The following is a 27631-nucleotide window of genomic DNA, read 5'->3' as shown; positions in this document are numbered from 1 at the left end:
GGTTTGAGTAGTTATCTTTACAGGGTCACCACTTACATCATATTCCCTGTCCCTATCAAGATTGTTTCCTGCTCCACCCACTATCACTACCTGATCCTCCTCTGTATAATTCCTATGTAACTCCCCTATGCTGTCAGTCACTTGAGCCAACCCTGCACTAGGCTTCACAATGCTGGTGACCTGGTACTCACTCCCCAACACTTCCTGCAACTGCTGGCCCACACCTCTACCATGAGAACTACCTAGCAGCACAACCTCCTCCTCTCTGCTAGACTTTGCAACTAACCTAGGCCTCCTAATTGCTGAGGACTGCTGCATGTTCCCTACATCTACAGCTACACAAGGCTCCTCTCCACCCAACACTGACAGTTGGTCAAATCTATTGCATATATACAAAGTAAAACTGTCTGAATACCTTCTCTTCCTAGCTGCCTTCTTGCCCTCCTTTGCATGTTATAATTGCACCTGAAGGGCACAGATCTCCTGCTCCTCTATCAACTTCTTTCTACGACAGATTCTGCATTCCCAGGAGAGAATCTCACTAAAATGACCACTGGCTTCTCCACTGCATTCCCCCCAATGAAAATACTTTGAACAAATTCCACACCATAACCCACGACTCACAAACCTACAAAAGAGCCCACACTTCTCACTCATGGTAAAATTTTACAGTTACTGAGAAAAACTCTACATCTACGTTACCAAAGTTCAGTTACACCAGTAGAACTATTTATAAGGCTAACAATAATGATCTCTAAATTCTCTGCCTACTAAGAAAGCAACTGAAGTGTTGGCAGAAGTGCTAACACCGTGTTGCTAAAGGAGGCCGAAATGCACGCTTTTAAGCTCACGCAGATTGGCGTGAGGTCTGGAACAAGGTAAAGGAATTAATAGTAGCAAATAAAGTACATAGTTGATGTAATACTTAACTTTAATCCATAATTGGAGAACATCGCTCTTGATGGTACATGCACCACACGTTAAATATCTATTGATAATGGCGCCTTGCTATGTCGTAGCTAATGACGTAGCTGAAGGCTATGCTAACTATCGTCTCGGCAAATGACAGCGTAATTGTCAGTGATCCATCTCTGGCAAACTCTGCTGTACAACTGGGGAGAGTGCTAGTAAGTATCTCTAAACCTGCCGTGTGGCGGCGCTCGGTCTGCAATCACTTACAGTGGCGACACGCGGGTCCGACGTATACTAACGGACCGCGGCCGATTTAAAGGCTACCACCTAGCAAGTGTGGTGTCTGGCGGTGACACCACAGCAACTACTTTTATTAACTCTACTACACAACAGCTAATAACAATACGAACAAAACTTCACAAAATTATTAGCTAAAACCAACAAAATTCAAACGGCCACTGGAACACTAAACGAAGTTTAAACACTGAACGAAAATTTTACTTAAATATTTTACTAGAAACAATAAGAAATGTCAGTTGAAGAACTAAAGCATGAAATTCACTAAACGACTTCAGTGCACAGAAAACTAAAAAAAAAACAGCGAGCGAACATTTCCAAAAGTTTATTAAATCGTTATTTCGCCACAAACAGCACCAGACACCGCTGAAAACTATTATTTTTAATGACTGTATAACAGTGCACAAATAAGTTTGACAGTACTTAGCTATATAACCACTACAGCTGCAGTGCACGCCACAAAATGTTAACACACTACTGAGGCGTGAGGCTTAGACGAACGACGTAAGCATCTGGATTCTAATCATGCTGAGGAGGGATGGAGGTGTGGGATAACACAGAGAGCACATTCTAAGGAGGTTAGGGGGTAATCCCTTGTGTGGAAAAGGAATTTGAAGTTGGACAATTATCTAATCGTTGAGTGGTGATTGCATAGGTACCCTCAGAACTGAAGAGGGAAGATCCTCACTTCAGCAAGGAGGCTGACTGTGGAATAATTCTGGAAGACACCAATAGTCACACTTACTCCATGATGATAAACTGTGTCCAACAATTTCAAAGCTGAAAGTTCCTCTGAGCCATAAACATGGCAACCATAGTCAAATTTGGATGAGACTATGGTCCAGTAAATGTGGAGGAGAGTAGTGTGATGTCTGCACCCCAAGGTTTTACATGCCACTAGTATTAAGTTGCAAATACTACACAATCACAACAGCTATTTATCAATGAGTAACCATAAAAATCTGGATTATACAACGATGTCCAAGTGCTATGTACCAAGACAGAGTTCTGCATCAGGATGGACTGTGGTAAAACAACAGATATACACAACTCATATTTTCAGAGTTATGCAGAAGCCATGTGAAATGGTCTGAGTGGAAGACCCTTCGGACGACACCTTGGAGCTGGCATTCAGCCAATGATATGTTTCAAGCTAATATAAATACAAAAGCTATCACCATACAGTGCGGAGTTGACCAGTGGTCAGATGGATGTCACTAGCTCATTGATGGCGATGGGGATGAGTGTAGCAATCAGCATGGAGCGCTATGTGATGCCCTTCTCTCTGACACAGAGCTGAGAGCTGTACAATCTCTAACCTGAAACAACAGGCTGGGAAAAAACTGACTAATAAAAATCATTAGGGAGTCTCGAAAGTCCCAGTCACAGAGGGTAAGTAAACTGTGATGGTGCCAAGTGGTGGTGTATGCCTTATATAGGTCAAAAAAGGCTGCAATGAGGTGTTGGCACTTAGAAAAAGCTTATCAAATTGCTCTTTCTGACCTAACCAGATGGGCGGTTACACTGTTAGAGGGACAAAAGGCCCCGTGATTTGAGAACACAGCATCACCACCACCACCACCACCACCACCACCACCAGGCTACCATCTTTTTCAGAAGTTTGCAAAGCATTTTGGCAAGGCTAGCCACTTGGTAGCTGCTGATGGATATCCAGTTTTTGCCAGGTTTAAGGATTGGAAAAATTATGCCAAGGGGTTGAAGAATGGGGGAATGTCTTCAGCTTATTGTTTAAGCATTTAAAAGGTTGCTGGGTAAGAACAGGATGTCAAAGGTGTCTCAAAGTAGGTTGCAAAGAGTTCAGCAAGAACCGACACATCAGTACGAATACTACCATGAAGAAAGAGACCCAGAACAGTTGTTGACCTCTGGAAGATTACTGAGCTTGACCCACAACTGGGGCAGAGAGATTTACATTCTCAGGGAGTGCTTCCAATATTCCTTCTTATTGCATTTAATTGGACAGCGAGCCATAATGCAAAGCCGATTAAAAGTGAGGAAGGTGGTCTCTGAAGTATGTGACTTGATATGTTCCACGGCCATTGAATGATCCTGAAAAGTAGTTGTACTGTTTTTGGCCCACCATGGCACTGACTGGCAATGGAGGGGCCTCTGTAGAAAGGAAAATAGTAGTACCAGCAGATCGAATTGTCATGTCAGAGATATGTCCCACAACCTTGTTGATTCAGTCTGACAGACGGGGAAAAGGGGAGAGCAGAGCTATACAACTGCCAGCTGGCTCTTCAAAGAGCCCAACAGGGTAACTGGTCTGTCGAGAAGTGACAAGGAAGTAACAGGGCCATTGGGAAGTGGTCACTGTCACAAAGATCAATGTGTAGCAACCACTGTAGTGAAGTCTTGAGATTCAGGGATGAGATCTTAAGGTCAATAGCTGATAAGGTGCCATGGGCAGTTCTGAAGTGGGTAAGACCACTACATCACCACTGAGGAGACAGATCAAGGTTGGAAAGAAGCTGGTCAATCAGAAGTGGTAATTTCACATAGGGGGTGGTGCATACTGAAACCCCAAAATTGAATAAAAGGAGGAGAGTTGTCGGATTAATGTGCTCATCTCAAGGTAAGTAGGTACCCTGCCCAGAGATAAATAAACATTACAAGTCACTGGAGTCATCTGCACACTTACTGCTATTGCTTCCAGTGTGGTGTGGAGGGAAATCCATTCATGACAACATCTGTGTGAATCAGTGACCAGACACTTCCAGATGCTCCCTTGGGGCCAGTATAGTTCCAACAAAATGAACAGTTACCTCAAAGGGTTGAAGAATGGTCATTAGTGAAGTTTGTTTCTTGGAGAGAAAAAGAGGAAATGAGATGTTTCATTCCAGCGTGTGACAGTAACAACTACTGCCATTCCAGTGGATCATCATTTTAAGGGTGTCCAGGACAGGTTATCACTGAGGACCACTGTCACTAGTACAGAGAAGCTGGGCAGGGAAGGGGGGGGGGGGGGGGGGGGGGTTCATTTCACATTTCACCAGGGAGATGAAACAGTAACAATGACATTGAAGAAAAGCCAATCAGTATCATTAAAGAGCTATAGGAGTCCCTTTACCAGGTCTCCATCACCCCCAATTTCTTCAGGAATTAATGACCCAAATATAGTGTGTTTTGCTACTGAAATGTGGTGCAGTCAGCCCCCCCCCCCCCCCTCCCTACCAGATAGGCTGCACTTAATGACTTCATTCTCTTCTCTGTTCCCACAGTGTGCACATATTTCCTGGTGTGTATGTGTGTGTAGGGGGGAGGGGTTAGGGGCACTCAACGACAAGATAATCAGCACCCATACGGAATTAGTAGAAATGAATGCGGTTAAAAATGGAAAAAAAAATTGAGAAAAGGGTTAATCTGGGATAAAATTGCACTCATTGTCCCCCATTCTCACCCACGATCACCTATACAATCACACAAAGTCATATCATGGAAGACAGTATTAAAATTGTTCAGATGGTCTAAAACTTAAGTAAATCTCAGTCAGTCAAGATGAAAACTAAAACAGATTTCCACAAATTTGTGGCTGGCTGATCACTTAAAAAAATTGGGGAACAAATTGGGCAATTTCAAAAACCTTAAAGTCCACCCACATTCATCTGATTGTCAATTACAATAAAGGTTAAATCTGTTGGCAAAAGAGCTGCCACCATTGATCTGAAAATAAAACAGCCGAATAATATGTGGCGTACTGTGATCTGTACGCCACAAGTACCACATATCGCAGGTTCCTCTTGCCGGAGCAAGAAGCCTTGCACCATAGGGCTGTAGATCATGCAAAGGCGAGTAAGGAGGACCTCACACAGCACCGGTGTGGCTGAAAAGAGGAATGCCACATTGTATATTTTACTAGATGCAGCTTATGGTTTGTCACTTACAGCCACTCTTCTTACCATTGACGTATGACACACTACCTCAACAGCAAGACACTAGCATGCTTCTTAATGCCCACTGTAGAACTGGTGCTGGTCTTTTCTGTGGCAGCTGCCTGGATTGCTTTATCCTTACTCGCTTTGCCCTGGCATGTTCACATGCAACTACAGGTGTTGGTGGTGGATAGTGGCAAACTAGATGTCATCTGTAGCAAAGCGTCAACCTTGGGAATATATGTGTACCATGTAAGAACACAAAATGGCAAAGACAGAGGGTTTCATTGCCTTACATTCTTTTTTCTTGGCTCCAGACTGGGTGGCTCCCACACCAGTTGATGCAGATCGTCTGAGATGGGTAGTCACTCCCAGTGTCATGGGCTGCTTTTCCACCCTTCCTGCAGGTTGCTTCATCTCCACAACTCATGGCAGTATAGCCAAAACATGGACATTTATAGCACCACATAGGGTTTAGTACATAAGATCTAAAATTAAGTCAAAGGAATCCTGCCAGAATATGTTCCGGCAACATCAGATTTGAATGTGAAAATGAAAGTGGCAATCTTTCCACTTCCTCCATTATTCATTTGTTTTTGTTGCTCCACATTGACTATCCCCTAAGATGACTATTCTTGCTCCAGTTCTGCTATGTCCATGTCCATATCTTCACTGCACGGCGCCAGGCCCTTGCTGGAGTTGAGAGAAGTGTGCATCACAACAACAACATCATATTCACCCAGTTTGTGCAGTTTCTTAATAAGTTGAATCTGCTTTGACCAGTTAGTTCTGATTAGCAAGGAACCATTATATAAGCATTTAGTAGACTAAGCTGTCAGCAAGTCCTTCCAAGTCTTTATTGATATAGAAAGGAGACACTTTTTTCAAATGTTCCCTCCATCCTCTATCACCAGAAACACATTATTATTTATGATTCCGTGAGCCCTGTTACTTTAATCCAGCCTCTCTCTTTGTTTCGTATGAATGGGTGTGAATACTCCCAGGTAGTACACCCATCACACTGGGAGAAGACAAAGATTTCAAAAGGTTCCATCTCAGTCGCACAAGCAGCTAGGGAAATAACGGTACACTCAGACAGAGCCTTATACAACTAAGGTGTGGCAGGTTCCCCAGAGGTTGCCCGCTAACAACTGTTCCACCTCAACAGCCATGCATCTGATTAGTGCACAGCACACATTGAGATTGGGGTTTCTTTTATACAGGTTTGCTCCATTCTTGCAATCTGGGCGGTCAAGCCAAGATCCCTGCGACACACACCATTCCACAGCCATGCCATACAGTGGTCACTGAAGTGCACCCAGAGATTACGTGACAGGGGACTGGCGATGATTATCAGTCCACATCTCAGGAACCCCGGGGTCGCCAAGCCCACACTCGGCAAATGAATGCTAAGCCCCAGAGGGCTAGGATGAAAAGTTATATCAGAATGAAGCATGAATCGATATGACTCATTTAGATGCTATTATGTGAAATATCTCAGCTTAAATAAATAGAATAAAATCTGACTGTAGTTTCTCTGTACATGGCAACTGTATCAGTACCTGTAGTTGTGTGTAAGGTACATGTGGACTTCCATTTATTTTGGCTTTATAGTCCGACAGTATCTGAGCCAGTAACATAGCAAAGAAAGACAATATATTTGCTCGCCATTGTTGTATAGATGGAAAATAAGGGAAAGTCACAAGATAAAAAATCAATAACCTGAACATAATGCCAAGACATTACAGAATGTGAATTACATGCTCTCAATTTTTATCCTGAAACTATTCTCAGATGATGCTAACTAACACTCAGAAATTTGTTTCAGACCAGACCATTAAGCCAGTTACAACATGTTCAGCCTGCAACACTCCACAAATAATGTGGGCCTGGCCAAATGACAATTCCCATTTGCTGATTTCCAGGGTTATTACATCAGAAAACAAATATAGGAAGCATTGAAAGGTTATGCACTGAATCATCAAACAATATTAGAGTGATTCAATCATGCATTCATGGTTCCCAAAAAGGATTCAAATTTTGAACAGTTAAATTCCAAAAGTTCTTCACTAAAACTGGGTCGGCAGAAGGTGATTTCCCACCTCTATTCTTGAATTTAGTGTTATGGAAGTTAGTACAAGAGAATAAAATCATTAAATACAAGTGTATCAACCTACGCACAAAATTCTAGATTGTGTAAATATAGTGTTGATCAAACATACCAAAGAACTGGAACAAAAATAGACTGGCTCACAGGTATCGCAATGAAAAAATGAGTGCTTAAAACTTCATATGAAAGGAAAACCAGTCAAATCCTTAGAAATAGGTAACTGCTTCAGATTCAAGATTCATAATCAGTTAAAATCCTACAAATGAAATAACTTTAGAGACTTTACTAGTCTCTTACAGATATGATTTTATGTATATAGACTGAAGCAGCAAGTGAAAATTTGTACCAAGGCCGGGAACTGAACTCAAGTCTCCCGCTTACTATGCAGGTGCTTTAGCCACCAAGCCACCTTGGCACAGGAGTTCACATAACTTCACAGATTACCCTGGCTAATGCACCTGCCTTCTAAGCAGGAGAGACAGGTTCAATTCCCAGCTTTGAAACAAATGTTCACTTACCGCTTCAGTCAATATACATAAAATCAAATCTGTGTGAGACCAGTAAAGTCTCTGAAGTTGGGTCATTTCATTTGTGTAAATACCTGCACCTGGGTTTCGAACTGGATCTCCCGTTTACGTTCGACACTGAGGCACTATTCCAGAACGTGGAGACCTTCGGCAAGTCTGTTCATGTGTAATACAATAGACTGGGGCAGCAGTGAGAAATTGGATCAAGGAGGAAGGGGTGCCAGGGTAATCCTTACAGTTGTGTGAACTGCTGTGCCAAGGTGGCTTAGTAGTTAATGCACCTTCCTAGTAAGCAGGAGACCCAGTTTTGATTCCCAGCATTTGTGCATATTTTCACTCCAAGTGTTTCAGCATCAAGATGCTTTTCTACTCTAACAGCACACCTACGCCTAAAATTCTATCTAATGGTATCACAACAAAATACAGGATACATTTGCCTGGCAATCTAGAATTGTTCAGAAACTTGCACAATAATCAAGGATGAAAACAACAAAATGTTTCCACAAGAAGAGCACCGCGAAAGAACTGTGGATCAGTATATAACAAAAGCACATTGAGAATCAGAGAAAAGTGAGTTCTAAAATTTTTAAACAATTTAATATCGCTGACAAGTGAAAGGCTAAACTGTGCAATACATTAGATAAAATACCAGAAAATGTGATTCTCAGTGTTTGTATTTTATCAAAAATTTGGCATTATTTAGTCACTATGGAGATCTGGAACATGAATGCAAGATGAAGTAACCCTCAGTCCTCTTGTTTTGTATCCCTGTCTCCAGTTCTTTCTCATCTTGACATAATACTCCCCTTGTCTTTCTCACACTAGATTTTGTAATTAGTTCCACTATTAAGCCAAGTTTTGCCACTGCTTCTGAGAGCTTCATGTGTGACTTTACCTCATCCCTCAACACTTCCCTGCACACTTCTTTCTGAACTAGGCATTTCTTGTACAACTTTTCACACTCTTAAGTTAACAAATAATAAAATATTTCACGAGTAATTTTCATATGTATGAAAGTAAGCCAAAAAATAGCCACTGTCAAAAAGTATGAAGCTTAGCTTTTTATATCCCCCAACACTAAGAGTGTGATAACCCTGGAACTTTGCATGTTGTGACATACCAACACAAGGTCTTAGAATATAAAATTTAGTTCTCCTACAGTTTTCCAAGAGTTTAGAAAAATTAAGGTCAAAGTCGATTTTTGTGAAATGCCAAGAATAGGTACTTTTGGCCCACTTTTACAAGAAAGTGTATTCTGCAAACTCCTTTAAACTATTTTAACTGGAAAGACCATGTTCCAAACCACCTAAAATGTTGGCTTGGCTTTTTAATTCAAACAAGGCCCTCAAAGGCAATAACCAAGTGGAGATATTATAAAGGTACGTCCATATTCTGCAGGTACTCAAATCTGACGTCTTTTATTATATTTTACAGCTGTTTAATACTCTCTGAGAAAGATAATATCAAATCCTGATGAACAGAAAGTGAGGTCGAATCAGAAGAATTGAAAAAGTAAACAAAGGTAGGGCATCTTTTGTCACAACCCACCATCACATACACAGACAGTTTTTTCTGCTGTAATAACTATAGATTAAAACTATCTACAAACTTAAAAATTTAACTGTACATTACCAAGGAAACGGATCACGGTAGTAAAATCTTTGCAGACCAAGTGCAACACACATTCTATAAAATGCCTTCTCAAATTTTAGACCATTGTTGAAGAGTGCAAATTTTAATGAAGTCCATAGCAGTCTGCTGATATCTTTTGGAGAGGATGTGTGTTAATGAGAATTTTGAATGCGTGTCTTTATCTTGCGATTCTATCGATGTGTTAGTTTCGTTCCAGTATAAAGTTTAGCATATTTTGTGTTCATAGAATTTTGTGGTTCATGTGAAATTTAAATGTACTGATGAAAAATTGTATAAATGTGTTACTACAGTCCACAGTGACTTAACCACCCCTACTTTTTTATGTGAGAGAACCAGCATCCTCATTGTCACAGGAGCCGTGCCCAAAGCTGTGGAACAGTAGCCATGGGTGGTTTCCTTTGTGATCTTAAACTTATGTTTACTCCATGCTACTTGAATTTTTCAGAAGCTTCATTAATTTTCTGTTGAACATTGTCATGTTGTCTGAACAAGACACAGCCAGGGAAAAAGCACCACAGGTGCAAAGATGGAAGCTGTTGCCAGTGCCATAGAGACTCGGCACTTGCGTGAGTTCCACCAGTGCTACGGGTAGCACTGAGGCTGAAGATATCTACTTTGCCTCAGCCAATTGCCGGCCGAGTACAATCCACCAATGACCTGACGACAATGCACAGAAGCCCACTTGGAAGAGAGAAGATCGGCTCTTGCCCACTTGGTTATAGATCATTATCCAGGGCTGACTTAGATGGGAACATTGTTTGGTGAACTCTTAGAAGTTAAACAGAATGTTGTTGCAAAATTGCATTTGCTACGTACCATGACGGTTACCTACGGTTATTTGTACTTAGCCACTGAGAGCCTTTTTTGTGTTATATTACATGCAGTATTGCAGACGTCACTATTTGACAAGTCACAAAGATAAGTAAACCTTTTTAACTCATTTGTGTGACTTTGTTACTAATTTGTTGGAGTGTTGTAGAACCTTTGTTCTCATATCCTGTTCCCTGATCCTAGTGCATAGCTGTGTAATAGTGGCACCAAGAAATTGTCTTAACAGTATACTGCACCAGAAACCGTTTCATGAACTCACAAACTTGGGCTACCGTAACAACAGTGGCAACTTGGCCACCTCAGCAGTAATAATGAGGCCTTTACAGAAAATATAATTGTAACTACACAGCCAGTCAGACTACATCAGTGATGGAGTTGGAATAACCACAATAATGTGCTGTTCTGGAATCCAACAGTTATCACTCTTTGATAGGCAATAAAATGAATATGGTGACCCGTGTGGGTGCATAAAGGTTATTAAGGTGTCATCCTGCTCAATGGATGCCTTCCTGCTGTTTCTGACTCACCACTCTTTCTTCATAAATGAATGCAACACATTGTCCTGGCTGGAGGTATCATATTACTATACCTCCTTCACTATTGTCACTAATTTTGGTCAGAAAATGTAATGCGTTATTTCAAATTTTGCTGACCTGAATTATTGTTTCATCTGTTAGCAAAAAATCTCTAGTTCCTGCTAAAGTATACTCAGGTTTAGACTTCTCCTCTCTTAATGATTTATTTTGTTCAATCTCTTTCTTTGCTGTTGAAACCAAATTTAACGCCATTAATGCTCTCTGTGCAGAAACAAAACAATAGATGTAAGAATCTGCCTATAAACTGGTGACTGCAAGCTGGCTCCTGCTGCTAGTTCGTTGTATCTCCAATCTCCAATGCCATAATATGGTGACTTTCCATTCTTGTAGCAAAATATTCTGTTCCGCCATCATTCCCATCTCTTTGATGGTACCACAAACACACAATTTTTGGAAGTTGTGCACTGAGTACTAGAGCCATCACTGAAATAACAGATGTGGGAAATTTGAGCAAACTGTTTTTGCATACTTTATCAGCTCCTTGATAAAAACATGAACAGTAATTGTGTCATGTCACAGATAGTTACTGACAACACAAAACTTTGATTTCACCTCGTCATTTTGGGGGAAATAGTTGACAAATGGATTGATTGTTGCTTGACTGTTTCCCCAGTGGAAATCTTGCACTGTATCCTGAATGAGAAATGATAGTTTTGGGAAAATCTATTAGGATAACAAGCTCATCTTAATGGCAAATTTTTGTTCCTACTTCTTCAATACATTCATTCATTGCCACCTGGTTTGTGTCCAGAGTGTCAAGACTGGTATGAATCCATTGCTTACACAGTATAATTTCCTGTGAATCGTGCTGTAGGAAATGGGTAGCAATTGCAAGTGCTATAGCTAGGATAATTTTCATAGTGATGTAGCATGCATTCTCTAAATTACAGACTACAAACTGCCATGCTAAGAAGCACAAGTATTTACCTCAAAGTATTAGAGACACAAAAAAATAATACTATCCTTTTTACAGGATACTTTATGCCCTTTCATTCAGTAAAAACAGAACCCTTACAGGATCACTTTGTTGTCCGTCCGTTAAAACCACTTTTTATCACAAATGGGCAGATGTATCAAGTTGAAATTTATGTCAAACACTAAGGTTTACAATCCCTTGGTAGAATATACACATTTAAGCTTCCAATTTTGATACTCGCAAACTTTCTCACCTCAAAACCTACAGGATGAACTACTTACACAATTAAGTTCATACGGAAGCCTCAGAGCACAAATCCTACTTGCAATTGTCCAGTTTTTCTTTTTTCTTTTTTTTTATATAAAAAGAAATTTATAGAGCTGAATGCTTTAGAAACTTAAGACAACTACTTTTTTTACAGTTTTTAGAATTATTCTGTTTCATGTTTGCTTCCTTATCACTTCTGATTTTCTTTCTCCAGACACTACTAGCCTGTGTAACATAATAAAAATTGAAACTTCCTGGTAGATTAAAACTGTGTGCCGGACCGAGACTCGAACTCGGGACCTTTGCCTTTCGCAGGCAAGTGCTGTCACACCATTTTAAAGATGAATGAATGATGTGGTTATCCGTACTGTTGCTGAAACTAAACCAAAGTTACTAAAACTTAATGATGCCTTATCTACATTATCTGTACGGGTTCTGGCCAGAATTTTCAAGTTAATCAGCTCCATTCCAAATTAACAAACAATTGTTCCCAATAACTGGAAAAAAAAAGAGTACAGGCCACACCTGCCTATAAAAGAAACAGCAGAAATGATCCACACAACTTCCACCATAATCAGCCCTTCTGTAGGGAGTAGAATTTTAGAACATATTCTGAGTGCAAACCTAATGGCCAGTCTGGCACAAAACAAAGTTCTCTATGGGTTCCAGAACCTTTTTAAAAAACATTCATAGACAGAGGTAACCATGTTGATTCTGAGAGCTTTTCATTTATTACTCCAAACCCTGATAAATAAAATATTTTCCATGCAGGATACAAGTCGTATTTGTGGTTTAGTTTTGAACCTGTTAATAGACAGAACACAACATATGATATGATATTTTCCTGGATGAACAGTCATTCACAGATAGAGAAGATACTAGGTGCCTAGTATAACAGATGTAGTGGCGGAGAAAATACAGTGCCATATGTAGTTTTACTTATGGCTGATACAGGCTTATGACTGTTGAAGTTATTTTATTGATTTTGACTCAGCCGCTGGGCTAAGACATTTTTCATTTATAAAAGCTTATGACTTCTGAAGAAGGCTATATTACTATAGCAGAAACCATGGTCAAGGTTTAGAATAAATTAGTGCAACTGTAGGCTGTTTTTCATTCGAGACAACTTCGTAACAATTGCTGATGTTGCTGCCACGATGAAAATAACATCACGGAAAGACTACTGATGGAGGACATATATCCATCTTGGGAGTAGGTTCATTTTATATCTAGTCAACAAGCATACTCATAGTCAACAAAGATGAGAAACAAAATCTCAAAACGTGTGACAGTGGACAGCTTGAATCACAGGAGCATATTACCATGCCGTGTGCAATGCATGCATGCATACATACAGGGTGTTTCAAAAATGACCGGTATATTTGAAACGGCAATAAAAACTAAACGAACAGCGATAGAATTACACCGTTTGTTGCAATATGCTTGGGACAACAGTACATTTTCAGGCGGACAAACTTTCGAAATTACAGTAGTTACAATTTTCAACAACAGATGGCACTGCAAGTGATGTGAAAGATATAGAAGACAACGCAGTCTGTGGGTGCGCCATTCTGTACGTCGTCTTTCTGCTGTAAGTGTGTGCTGTTCACAACGTGCAAGTGTGCTGTAGACAACATGGTTTATTCCTTAGAACAGAGGATCTTTCTGGTGTTGGAATTCCACCGCCTAGAACACAGTGTTGTTGCAACAAGACGAAGTTTTCAACGGAGGTTTAACGTAACCAAAGGACCGAAAAGCGATACAATAAAGGATCTGTTTGAAAAATTTCAACGGACTGGGAACGTGACGGATGAACGTGCTGGAAAGGTAGGGCGACCGCGTACGGCAACCACAGAGGGCAACGCGCAGCTAGTGCAGCAGGTGATCCAACAGCAGCCTCCGGTTTCCGTTCGCCCTGTTGCAGCTGCGGTCCAAATGACGCCAACGTCCACGTATCGTCTCATGCGCCAGAGTTTACACCTCTATCCATACAAACTTCAAACGCGGCAACCCCTCAGCGCCGCTACCATTGCTGCACGAGAGACATTCGCTAACGATATAGTGCACAGGATTGATGACGGCGATATGCATGTGGGCAGCATTTGGTTTACTGACGAAGCTTATTTTTACCTGGACGGCTTCGTCAATAAACAGAACTGGCGCATATGGGGAACCGAAAAGCCCCATGTTGCGGTCCCATCGTCCCTGCATCCTCAAAAAGTACTGGTCTGGGCCGCCATTTCTTCCAAAGGAATCATTGGCCCATTTTTCAGATCCGAAACTATTACTGCATCACGCTATCTGGACATTCTTCGTGAATTTGTGGCGGTACAAACTGCCTTAGACGACACTGCGAACACCTCGTGGTTTATGCAAGATGGAGCCCGGCCACATCGCATGGCCGACGTCTTTAATTTCCTGAATGAATATTTCGATGATCGTGTGATTGCTTTGGGCTATCCGAAACATACAGGAGGCGGCGTGGATTGGCCTCCCTATTTGCCAGACATGAACCCCTGTGACTTCTTTCTGTGGGGACACTTGGAAGACCAGGTGTACCGCCAGAATCCAGAAACAATTGAACAGCTGAAGCAGTACATCTCATCTGCATGTGAAGCCATTCCGCCAGACACGTTGTCAAAGGTTTCGGGTAATTTCATTCAGAGACTACGCCGTATTATTGCTACGCATGGTGGATATGTGGAAAATATCGTACTATAGAGTTTCCCAGACCGCAGCGCCATCTGTTGTTGAAAATTGTAACTACTGTAATTTCGAAAGTTTGTCTGCCTGAAAATATACTGTTGTCCCAAGCATATTGCAACAAACGGTGTATTTCTATCGCTGCTCGTTTAGTTTTTATTGCCGTTTCAAATATACCGGTCATTTTTGAAACACCCTGTACATACATACATACATAACAAAGGTAGAAAGGCACTTGTTGGACAAAAATACACATGATACTAATTATTAGTTGGTTTAATCATTGCCAAGTGTTGTAACCTCATTTCTTACATCAGTGCATCTTTGACTACACATCTCTGTACACAGTGACCTTCAACTGTTTTTAATTTCATGTGACAGGATAGGCTGGTAATCATCTTTTCTTGATCCATCCACCTACTAGCTGATCTTTCTCGTGGTCTTGTGCCTTCAGCTTTGCCTAGCAAGATGATGTTCTCTACATTATCCCCTACTCTTTTCAAAATGTGCTCAAGGAACTGGAAGTAGCTTTTGCTGACAAGGAAACACAAACGTTTTGCAATGCTCAGTTCTTCTATAATAGAAACATTTATTGTTTTTTCTGTCTTTGGAACACGTATCATCATCTTCCAATGCCGAATTTTGAAGGTTTCAATTTGCCTCATTACTAGCTTTCATGGTCCAGGTCTCTTAGCACACAAGAACCCAGAGAATACCAATGATTCCACCAATTGCAGCTTCACTGTTTTGGATATCGCCTTGTTATGCCAGTTCTTAGTGAGTTTAATTTGATAGTCAGGATAAGAGGTGTCATCACACAAGTCAGAACTGTATCTATCTGTATCTATCAGGGAGACATGAAAATTTATGACATGGAATGCAGAGGACAACACAGAAAGAACAGTGAGAGGAAAGAAGACAACAACTGATAAGAAGGCGCAGAAGTGCAGCTGATGCCCCAGGAAACAAGAAAAGCTCACACAAGATAACAGAACATCATGATAAAAACAAAAATATCAACTGACTAATTCTGTGGGTAACAGGTGTTTATTTATTTATTTATTTATTTATTTTGTCATGTTGATTACATATTGTACAACCAGTGTACAAGTAATATAGAACAAGTAAATTGATACAATACAGTAGTACATGAACATTAATACATCACATTGCACAGACATTTGTTTATTTACCAAGAACAATTACTTGCATGCAGTATTAAAGCCTGCATAATGCCAAAAACAGTTTAAAATAGTAGAATAAGTGATAGTGCATATTTTTATGCTACTGACATATACAAGCAGGTAAATTTGCTTCATGGTCATGGTTTGGGTTAAATACAAATTTTAACTGCATTCTTTAGGATGAGGTTTAAGTGAATGCTCAAGAGTGTGGGATACATGGGAGTTCACATTTTCTCATAATGACATAGAAAAATTTACATTTTATCACCACAATTTCAGTTAAACTACAAATAACAGCATCACACTTTTTCTTTAAGGGGGTGCTTTCTTAGGCAGTTTCCCCCACTCTTATACCTTATAACTAAGTATTCTTTCATTTTATAGAAAGTTTGTCCAATGAGGAATAATTTTAGTTTCCTTTTCAAAACCTGTACATTATTTATTTCCTTTTTTATATTGATAGGGAGCTTATTGAAGACCTTTATACATGACTCAGTGACTCCCCTGTGTACTTTAGTGAGAGTTGCAGAGCCTTGGTGAAAATTTTTCACTTGTCTTGTGTCATGGTTGTGAATGGCACAATTTTTCTTAAACCATTCCCTGTTGTTGGCTACAAATAACATCAGTGAGTATATATACTGACCTGTGATGGTAAGTATCCTGAGAGATTTGAAGAGACCTCTGCAAGATGGCCTATTAGGGACCCCACATATTAGTCTCACTGCTCATTTTTGTATTCTGAAGACTTTTTCAACACCTGCAGCATTTCCTCACAAGATTATGCCATAGGAGATAACAGAATGGAAATATGCAAAGTATGACAACAACATTATGTCTCTGTCCACTAAATGATTGAGAGCTCTTAGTGCAAAGCACGATGAGCTACGTTTCTTGACCAGCTGATCAATTTGTTCTTTCCATCTTAGGTGACTGTCTATCCGGATACCTAGGAATTTTGTAAGCACGGTTTCATTAATTTTGTGATTGTTAACGTGTATTTCAGGAACTTTATTTTATTTTATTTTTGTCAGAAACTGTATCATATTGGTCTTTGAAAGATTTAAGGTCAGGCTATTTGCAGTGAACCATTTGTGTACTTGAGTAGAGACTGTCATGGCTGTATCCTGCATTGTGGAGTTTGGTCCTTTTACGAGGATTCTTGTATCGTTGGCCAACACTACTACTTTTGCTCTGTTATTAATTGTTATTAGTAGATCATTAATGTAGATCAGGAAAATTAGTGGCCCAAGAATCAAGGCCTGCGGGACTCGATACTTTATATTTCCCCAGTCTGATTTTAATTCTGTACCTGTCCCCCTTAGGGCAACCCTTTTCTTCCTGTCCTGTAAGTATGATTCTATCCAACTCGAAGATTTGTCTTCTTTAATGCCATAATGAGGAAGCTTTAAGAGTGTTGTGATCTACACAATCAAATGCCTTGGCAAGGTCACAAAATATCCCCGCTGGATACCTTTTGTAAGGTAACAGGAACCAAACATATTCAAGATTAATAGAAATTTGTTGAAGTGTGATTCTCTGCTCAGATGTCCCAAGAAACTAACTGATGTACCAATCTCACGTGCTACAAACTGTTAATAGAAAGTTGAAAAGATACATTTATGTTGCATCATGTTTAAGAAACACCACATATGAAGGATATGTGGAGAACAGAGTGCCCATGTAGGGTTGCTTGTACTAATACCATGACATGATGCTAAGGTAATTAAGTTTCACATTCCACGGATGAATTGTACGATAAATCTTAATGATGTGGAATGAGTATTTTACATTCACATTGCAAATTAATTTGTACATATGGCTACATGCTGAACATTTGTAATTAAAAAAATGTGGATGTCACTAATTCCTACCCACCACCTTGCACACATTACAATAAGAGAAATTCTTCTACAGAATAGAAATTAGAGTCCTCTGCAGTAAGATCAATGAATTTATAATCAATGTCAATGAGCCACGAGGTATAGGTTAAGCCCATGTTCTGTGCTTAATTATTAATTCTAGTATAGAAATACTTGTGATAAATAATTATTACTTAACAAAATCATTCTCTAGAAAACAAAGAAAAAGGTGGCGTTGCCATCTATGTTAAAAACAATATCACCGGTAGGGCAACTGATGTGCTGAATTATTATTTAGAACAATATTCGGAAGTTTGTGCCATAGGTTTGTCTTTAAAATAATTCTTGTTTATCAATAGTAACAATACACAGTGGACCTTTGGTGAACATTACTCTTTTTTGATGTAGTTAGATGCTTTCTTAATATACATGTTCAATCACAGAAGAGATGTGATAGTTTTTAAGGACTTCAATGTAAACTTACTAACAACCTCCACAGACAGATCAGACCTAAGAAAATTTGATATCCACAAACAATCTTGCTTCTGTAGTTATTTTCCCTACTAGAACAAATTCACGTACAAGAACACTAATTGATAAAATATTTATAGACCAGGCCAAAATGGGTGACAACTATCAGACAAGTCCTGAATGGTCTCTCTGACTATGATGGACCAAGAATCACTATTAACAGTGCAAATATCAATGAAAATGAAAGTGGCCCCACTGGAAAATAGCTAGTTAATTAATGAAGAAATCATGAAGACTTTGAAATCACATCTCCAAGACACAGACTAGAGATCTGTGTATAATTTAGATAAGCCAATGCCAAGAACAATTTTTTCAGTAGTGAGGTGGCACTTACATTTTAAAGTACCACCCCAAAAGGATATATAAGACCCAACTGAAGAAACTCAGCAAAAAGCCCTTGATAGCCATTGGTATTAAGATTTCATGCAAAAGAAAATGTGAGCTGTACATCAACTCAAAAAAATTCAGACAACCCCAACCAGTTAAATCACTATAAAAAAATATTGTAATGTACAAAGTAAAATTATTCAGAAATCAAAAAGATTTTATCTGTTTCAAAATTAATAAATCTAGACACAAAATCAAAACTGTATGGGAAGTGATAAGGAGTGAGAGTAATGCAAACTGCCCAGTAGGACTTAAGGCATTGTTCTCAACAATGAAGGTAGACAAAACCAAGAGAGGGTGGCAAAAATTTTTTAATGACCACTTTTTAAGTGTTGCTGAGAAAACAGGACACAAAGGCTCCTAAGAAAAGGAAATAAAAATACTGAAAGACCATAGCTCAGATTCTTTAAAACAGATAGGTATAGCCCCAATAACAGCACAGGAAGAAAGAAAAACCATAATTTCCTTTAAAAAGCAAAAATTTGACTGGGGTTGACAATATTTCCTGCTGCAATCAGTTCAGTGAGGCCCTAGCTCGTATATTCAATGTCTCCCTCAAACAAGGTATCTTCCCTGACAGGATGAAGTATGCTATTGCAAAGCCCCTCTACAAAAAAGACAATTTCTCAGATGTTACAAACTATCGTCCTACCTCTCTTGACTGCATTTTCTATAGTCCTTAAAAATTAATATATGCTATGATAGTCATCTACAAACATTGTAAAGTTGCTTACTATATATTGCAGGCACCATTTTGTGTTTAGCATTTGACGATGCCACTATGGCTCCAGTATAAAAGTACATGTTTTTATAAAACATATCTGAAGATGGTCATTATTGAGCAAAACCGGTAGTCTGATGACAAAAAATTTGTGACCATTGATGTGAAGTAAAGGAAATGTAACGAAACATCTGCCAACACAGAGTAAAATGATAACCAATTACTTACAGATGTTCTGAAGTGGTTCACAATAAATCCTCATTCAATAAATCTCAGGCAAACTGATTACATTCATTTCCATTCTGGTCACAAAAGCCCACAGAGATAAACATCGCACACTGAGAGCCAGTAGATACAGACCGCACGTGTTCAAAATTCTTGTGCATTCATATGGATGGCAAACTTAACTGGGAACACCACATCCACCAAACCCTGTAAAGTCTTAGCTCGGCAAAATTTGCCATCCAGATAATAACCAAAATCGAAGAAGTCGATGTTTTCAAAATCTGCCTGCTTTGGCTACCTCCAATCACTTATGCATTATGGAATAATCTTCTGGGACAATTCATCGCTTTCGAAAAAAGTCTCTGCAGGCCAGAGAAAGGTTGTTTGAATTCTGTGCGGAGTGCCCTCTAGAACCTTATGCCTTAATCTTTTTAAGTAAATAGGGATACTAACCAGTACCTCACAATATATCTCTTCAGTCACGAAATTCATGCTTCACAATCCTTCTCAGTATAAATTGATGAGTTACTCCATCATAATGCAAGCCAGTGATGTGACACATACTGTGACCCAAAAAATTTGTCTCTGGTGCAAAAAGGTACAAAATATACAAGCACGAACATCATCTGCACACTTCCAAGTAATAAGTGTTTATGAGGTAATAATACACTATTTAAAAGTAATCTAAAGGCGTTCTTCCTTGAAAAAAAGTTTTTATTGTCTAGAAGAATTCTTTATCAGCCATAGAATGGATTATTTCCCATGTATTTCTGTGTATTCCCACTTTAACATATCTTGCCACTTTAATTACAGGAATTTGTGTTCTGCAAGTCAAGAAGATGGTCTTTTTTACTTTACAAACAACAGTTTAGAGAATATTTGAAAAATGTATCTTGATCTCTGTTTGTGAGTATAATTAGAACTTATTGATTGTGTTTTTGATCATTATTTTCTAACTTGTATTCTTTATGTTTGCTTGTGGTTCTTAATGATCTAAACACAATAATGAATTATGTGTTTTGACTTTTTCCACATAAATGCTTTACCACACAAAAATGGATCTATGGAATATATATCACAATAAATAAATAGGGTTGTCAAGGAAAAACTTTTTCAGTTTGTTTTCAGATTTTATTTTGCTGTGTGTAAGACACTGTATATAACTAAGTGATCAAAAATTTTACTTTATGCATTGTGCACTCCTTTTTGTGCTAAAGACACCTTAATGTTGAGTAATTAATATCATTTTTCCTTCTGGTGTAGGCATTATGAACATCATGGTTCTTTTTGAACTGCAATGCATTATTTAAAGCAAACTTCATGGCGGAATAAATATACTGTGAAGTAGTAGTCAGACTGCCCAACTCCTTAAACAGATGTCTACAAGATCATTGGTGAGCACCACATATTATTCTTACAGCACATTTTTGCACAATGAAGACTTACTTTCTTAAACATTAGTTACCCCAGAACCTTATTGAACGAAAACATGCAAAATGTGTCAGCTTACTGATTTGTCTCACCAAGATTTGCGATTATTCTAAGTGCAAATGTGGCTGAACTAAGTTGTTTCAGGAGTTCTGAATGTCCTTTTTCCAATTTAAATTCTCAAATATGGACACAAGAATTTTGAAATTTCCAACATATTTATTATTTCCTCACCATGTTTACACTTATCATTGGAGTAGCGCCCCTAGATGTGGAGAACTGAACATATTTTTCTATTTAAAATTGAGGGAGAGACCATTCGCAGAAAACCAGTCAATGATATCTCAAGAACATTGTTTACCATTTCTTCTGTTTCTGAACTGGATTGATAGCAGTATTAGTATCATCCACAAAAAGAACTAATTGTTGTTGTTCTATATTAGATGGAAGTTGTTTACACACATGTCAAACAATAGTGGACCTACGATTAAGCCTTTGAGAACCCAATGCGTAATTTCCCCCGAAGTGGCCACACTAAATGAGAGGCCACACACTATAAATGGGAATTCGTAGATAACCCAAGCTGTGATTGGAGCAGCTGGACAAACTCTGGAGCATGTCACTAGGAAATTCAGTGGATCAGAAGAGGACTTCATAGAAGCCACACCTCGAGCTATGAAAGGGATCCAAGACCTGGACATCGATGAGTAACCAATAACTTCTAGTCTCGCACGATACATGTCATATTTCTGTATATCATATCACATTGACCACTTGCATGTATAAGAAACATTTCAGTCACTAGTTCATTGTTTTAAGTATATTTGTATATATATTCATTTGCAATGTAATGACAATTTTTCTAAACATGCTGCTGTCATGCCATACGATAATAGAAGAAATTCATGTTCATATGACTGATTTTTATGACAGTTGCTCTTTTAACATACTGCCGTGATTTTACTCTTGGAATATTTGTCTCTACACTTTCTACTATATTTACAAAATCTGTCCACTATCTTCAACTCATCAGTTATAGGTCTTCCATTCAGTTCAATAGTTATGTTATCCTGTTCTTTGGCTGCTTGTCCTATCTCTCATTTCACTACATTCCATATGGCCTCAATAGGTAATTAGATAACATAGTTTAGGAATACTTGTGCATCAGGGAACAAATAACTTTACAATCTGGCTAACTGAAGCAACTCAGCCATGTCAAAACATCTGAGCCTCTGGTAGTGGTACACATTTGAGATAAGAAGTGTAATAAATAATTTTATATTAGGTTCCATTTCATATTGATAATTATAATGTACACATGGAAACGGGTCAGAGTTACCATGCAACTTATTTAACAGCAGAGACTATTCTCACATTACAGCATATTCCAGTAAATCTTAGTGTAGTATATGTTCTCAATATGACTTTCTACTGCAAGTTTAGCTGGATGATAAATATTTAATGCTTGATTATTGTGAATAGGCCCTAATAACTGTAATAACTGACTGTTAATGTATTATCAATACTGGTAACATAACATTCTCTGTTTCACATCCATCCATTAGTAAAGGTACAGGTACGTCTAAGAACAGAAAGGAAAGTACTGTCAATATATTGTTATACAGTTGGTGGATATGTTAATGTCAAACATGTTAACTGATTTAATTTAAGGAATTTGCCCATATTTCACAACAAATGGTCAATATAGGTGAAAACGTGTATTTTCTTATGTGGTCTGATAGTTAATTTCCATTTCATTTTTACCATAAATTCATTTCCTGTGAAAACAGTTTGCAGTTATCTGTTTCAACCCTTTACTAATATCTTAATCTTTGTTTAAATGCATTAGTTGCTTCATGATAACCTGTCTTGAAGGTCTATACTCCAGTTTGTGCCTTCCTTTACAAAACATATGCTAACAAGCTCCTTCCATTGTAAAACTGACTAACCCATAATACCTCAAAGTGTGTCGTCCTACTGAGCCCTCTTCACTTTTTTTTTCCTACATATTTCCCTCCTATCCGTGGCAGGTCAGTTGTGGTTTCACACTCTTCTTTCATGCTTATCTACATACGTCATGATTTCTGAGCGATTTTCACGTTTAATCCATCACTCCAGCATTTCTAGTTAACAAATCAATGCACGTTTATCTTTATTCCACAGCAGTTTCATTTTGGAGGTCACATTTTCCACAGAGTAGCGCACTACAGAATGCAGTTTTTACAGTGCAAATCACACAGCTCAACAAACTTTTTTAATTGCTCATACAATATCTTCTAATGCCACCTGTAGATGGTTCGAAGACAACGAGCGTTATTCATTGATATTCTGCGGATAGGTATATAAAGAAACAATTTCTGCAAAAGTTCTTTGCTAAATACCTAGGTACCTGATGGTAAAGGGATTCTGAATGTTGAGATTTCATCCAAATTATGAATACTAAAAGTGTATTTGCTTCTTGGGCCAATGACACTTTGGATAAAATGCTTTTGGGCATCCTGCCATGCCATTCTGTGAAAATAGACAAAAACTGTAGTCTATAAAAATTTACAATATGACACAGCATAACGCCCAACAGCATTTAATTCAAATTGTGTATGTTGCTTTCATATCTAAATAGCTCACACGTGAAAAATACAAACTTCCAATTTTATTTATATTTTATGCCTAGCCCTAGCACATCTCCACGAAGGGGGAGGAAGACAAAGTAGAATTAACATCCTGTGAGCACCTTCAAAACCGCACAAGTATCAATAGAGTTATGGAAAAAAAAGAAAGAAAGAGTGTGATTAGATACTAGTCTAGTGACACTTGGTTTTCGGAATGAGCAATGAAACTCACTAAATTGCAATTGTTAAAAATAACTCAGAAAATACTTTTTTTTAAAAAAAAGGCAATGTTCTTGGAGAGAAGTGTATGATATCTCTAGCACCAATGAAAAGATGGAAATTTTTTTGAACATTTTCAAGCATAACTGACATAGCCTTTCCACAAAGGAAAGTGAATTCCAAAAGCACAGATGGATTCAAAAACTGGATTACATCAGGCATTAAAGTATCTTGTAAAAGGAAGCGGGAACTTTTTCTGCAGTCAAAAACTCACAGCAATCCAGAATTTATTAATTATTTAAAGAAATACGAAGACAACTCACAAAAATATTGTGATATCACATGATGGTAAGAATGTAACTGAGCCTAGGGCAGTTGCAAATAGTTTCAATTCTTATTATGCAACTGTTACTGGAAAATTAGTGAAGGAAAAATTTGGAAATCCACCTAATACAACAAGTAAAGAACTTTCATGTATAGAAATAAATAATATATCCATATTCCTCAGTCCAGTAAGCCAAACAGTTCCTAAATACCATTAATTCACTGAAGAGTAAGTATTCAACTGGTATTGATGATATTCCAGATTATATTATAAAAAATAACAGCAAGACAAATAATTTCACCTTTATTGGACATATGCAATTCATCCTTATGTGGTGTCTTCCCTCAGCAACTGAAAATGGCAAAAGTAATACCTCTATATAAAAAAAGGTGATCATCAATGTATGGGTAACTATAGGCCTGTGTCTCTATTGTCGGGACTTTCGAAAATTATTGAATAAGTGTTCCTTTCAAAACTAATTACATTCTTTGACAAGAATAATATTATTTCTGGATGTCAACATGGTTTCAAGACCACTGCAATCAATTGAAACAGTCACTTTCAATCTGATAAACCATGTCTTAAATGCAGTGGACAACCATATCTCAGGTTTATTCTTGAACCTAACAAAAGCTTTTGATGTGATTGATCATTCTATACTCCTGAGGAAGCTTGAATGGTATGGTGTAAGAGGTGTGCCAAATCAGTGGATTGAATCATATTTGGAATACTGCTCTCAGCTAACTGAAATTAAGTACATGGAAGGAAATGAACTCCAGGTACACCTTTCAGAACCATGTGGACTAAGTCATGGTGTTCCACAGGGCTCTATTTTAGGTCCCTTTCTTTTTTGGGTCTACATTAATGATTTCCCATCACACATTATGGATTCTGTACCAGTACTGTTTGCAGATGACACCAGTCTATTGATTGAAGGGAATAAAGAAGAAAATCTTACTGCATCTGCAAAAGATATTACAAAAAAGAGTGTCTGAATGGTTTACCATAAACAAGCTATTAGTTGACCCCCCCCCCCCCCCCCACCCCCCACAAAAAAAAAAAAAAAAAAATGGATTTCCACATTGATCAAAATAAAAATCTGGCACAACCTGTAATATGTATAGATAACCAAAACATTAGTGCTGTCAATGAAACTAAATTTCTTGGGATTCATATCCAGGAGAATCTTAAATGGAGCACTCATATCACATCCCTATATTCAAAACTAGCAAAAATGAGCTATGTAGTAAGAATTCTCTGCAACAATACTAGTGTAGAAATAGTTAGGGCTGTATACTTTGCTCGGGTACATTCAATACTGAAGTACGGTATCATTTCCTGGGGAAATGTACACCAGGCCATAACAGTTTTCAGGAAACAAAAGGCTATTGTAAGAATAATGAAATGAGTGAGCAGCAGAAAACCAGGCAAACCTTTCTTTAAAAATCTAAAGATCCTACCCCTTCCCTGCATTTATATACTGGAAGTAGTCATGCACGTCAAAAAAAGCATACTGAGAAAAGAAAACCTTTTTCCTCAAAACAAAAGTGTCCATGATTACAGTACCAGGAATCATTGTAACATAACATTATGCCAAAAAGGTGTATATCATGTTGGAACAAAACTTTACAACAGATTACCTAGACACATAAAATCTCTTCCTGAACTACAAAGTCTGTGACAGCCTACCTTATGAAAAACTGCTACTATTCAATCTCTCAGTATCTTATGCAAGAAAAAATGTAATTTGTATCTTTAATTGTAGAAATAAGTTATAAATATGCAGTATTTCATAAATTTGTAATTATTCACTGTATAGATCCAATTTGTCATAAAAATTTAAATCATGTACGTTTGACGTTTGAAAAACCAATAGCTAAAAAAGGTTTTCTGTCCAATATCCTGTGTACAATACATGTACTGAAAAAGAGATTTATATGGACAAATAAATAAATAAATCAATAAATAAATAAGTAAATTTTATTTCACTATTGTATAAGCACATACATACTGGTGTTAGGGCACAGTAAGGTGTGGAGGGATAATCTTTCCTTGACATAAATACAGTAATTCATATCTGAAATAATTCAAGAAATGTAAAATAGTGTTTTAATGTAATAAAATTTATTGAACTGTAAGGCCTATTCACAGCAGTTGATTTCTGATGTACATCTGATATAGGTTTACATAAAAATCTCACAAATCATATTACACCAATTAAGTGAAAAATTTCTGATATTCCTCCTAATTAAACAAAATAAGCCACACAGTACTGTTACTTGACGATTATTCGTAAACCACAGAGCTTAAAGTGTTATTGCAGAGTATTTATGTAGAAAATGATAGCATTTCTTTTCACTACTACGCGTTCCTCATCCAAGTATGGCAACTTATTTAAATCTGCCAGAAATATATACTACAAGATATTTACTGATGCGGTAAACTTTCTAATTTTGTTAGGATACTAACCTCCCAAAAATCGAAGGGTACCGCCTTCAGAACATTTCCAGATTAACTTCGTCTCACATTTGTAAAATCGCTCCTACCGGTACTGTCATAGTTGACACCAGCGCTCTGACTGTTGCTGCCTACTACTCCTCCCCACCTTCACCACTCAAACATCATTGATTTTAACACACACACGCCCACACACAAATCAATCAATTACGTATCAGGTACACAAACATAACCGACGTAAATTTCCCTGAATTGTAAATATAAAAGTACATGACGTTGCATATACAATCAGCAAAGAGCTATCTCGAAAATTATCGCAAAAGGGAGCATGATTAGAATGCACATTAAGGTATTTGAATTTATTGCCAATTTATGTAGAAAATAATGAACACAGCGCCAGCAGAAACCTAGATAGTGCTTACGGTAAAAGCCCGTCCACACGCAACGATCTGTCTGCGCAAATGTCTGCGCACATCACATCTGCGCAGACAGATCGTTGCGTGTGAACAGAAGATTTGCACCAACCTGAGGTGTGTGCAAACCTGGAAGTTGGAGTTGGAGGTTTGAGCGAAACCTCTCAAATCTGTCGGTTCAAACCACATCTGCGCAGACAAGTTGGAGCGTGTGGACAGGAGATCGTAGCAAATCTGGCGCGAAACAGCTGTTTGCTCAGTCTAGTGTTTGTATTTGTGTGCACAGGGCATTAAAATGTCTGATACTCGTCAGTGTTCTCGAGAGTTTGTAAGTGAATTCATTGAAATATACAGAAACCACCCATGTTTGTGGAAGATTAAAAGTAAAGAATATAGTGACCGAGACAAAAAGACAGCAGCATACAATGCTCTAATTGAAAAATTGCGGGCAGTTGGCGCCTCGGCAAACAGAGAAACGGTAATAAAAAATAATTTCGTTACGAACTGGCGAGATTATTTGCGGATGGATGTCGAAACTTATAATTATCTCTTAAAGCATGTAACCCCT

The 27631-nt window shown here is 38.3% G+C and overlaps 1 protein-coding gene across 4 annotated transcripts in view; it reads right to left on the bottom strand.

The window, feature by feature from the left end:
* Positions 1–26856, bottom strand: part of LOC124554924 (putative transmembrane protein 183BP) — a 95995-nt gene extending 69139 nt beyond the window's left edge. For all 4 annotated transcript variants that reach the window (XM_047128614.1, XM_047128615.1, XM_047128616.1 and 1 more), the window contains exon 1: positions 26663–26856. The gene's annotated coding sequence lies outside the window, so the exon portion shown is untranslated. The remainder of the gene's footprint in view (positions 1–26662) is intronic.
* Between the last annotated feature and the right edge of the window lie 775 nt (positions 26857–27631).

This window comes from Schistocerca americana, chromosome X, assembly GCF_021461395.2.
Source record: "Schistocerca americana isolate TAMUIC-IGC-003095 chromosome X, iqSchAmer2.1, whole genome shotgun sequence".
Lineage (NCBI taxonomy): Eukaryota > Metazoa > Arthropoda > Insecta > Orthoptera > Acrididae > Schistocerca > Schistocerca americana.
Note: the sequence above shows the minus strand (reverse complement) of the source record. Positions and strands in the feature narration are given on the sequence as shown.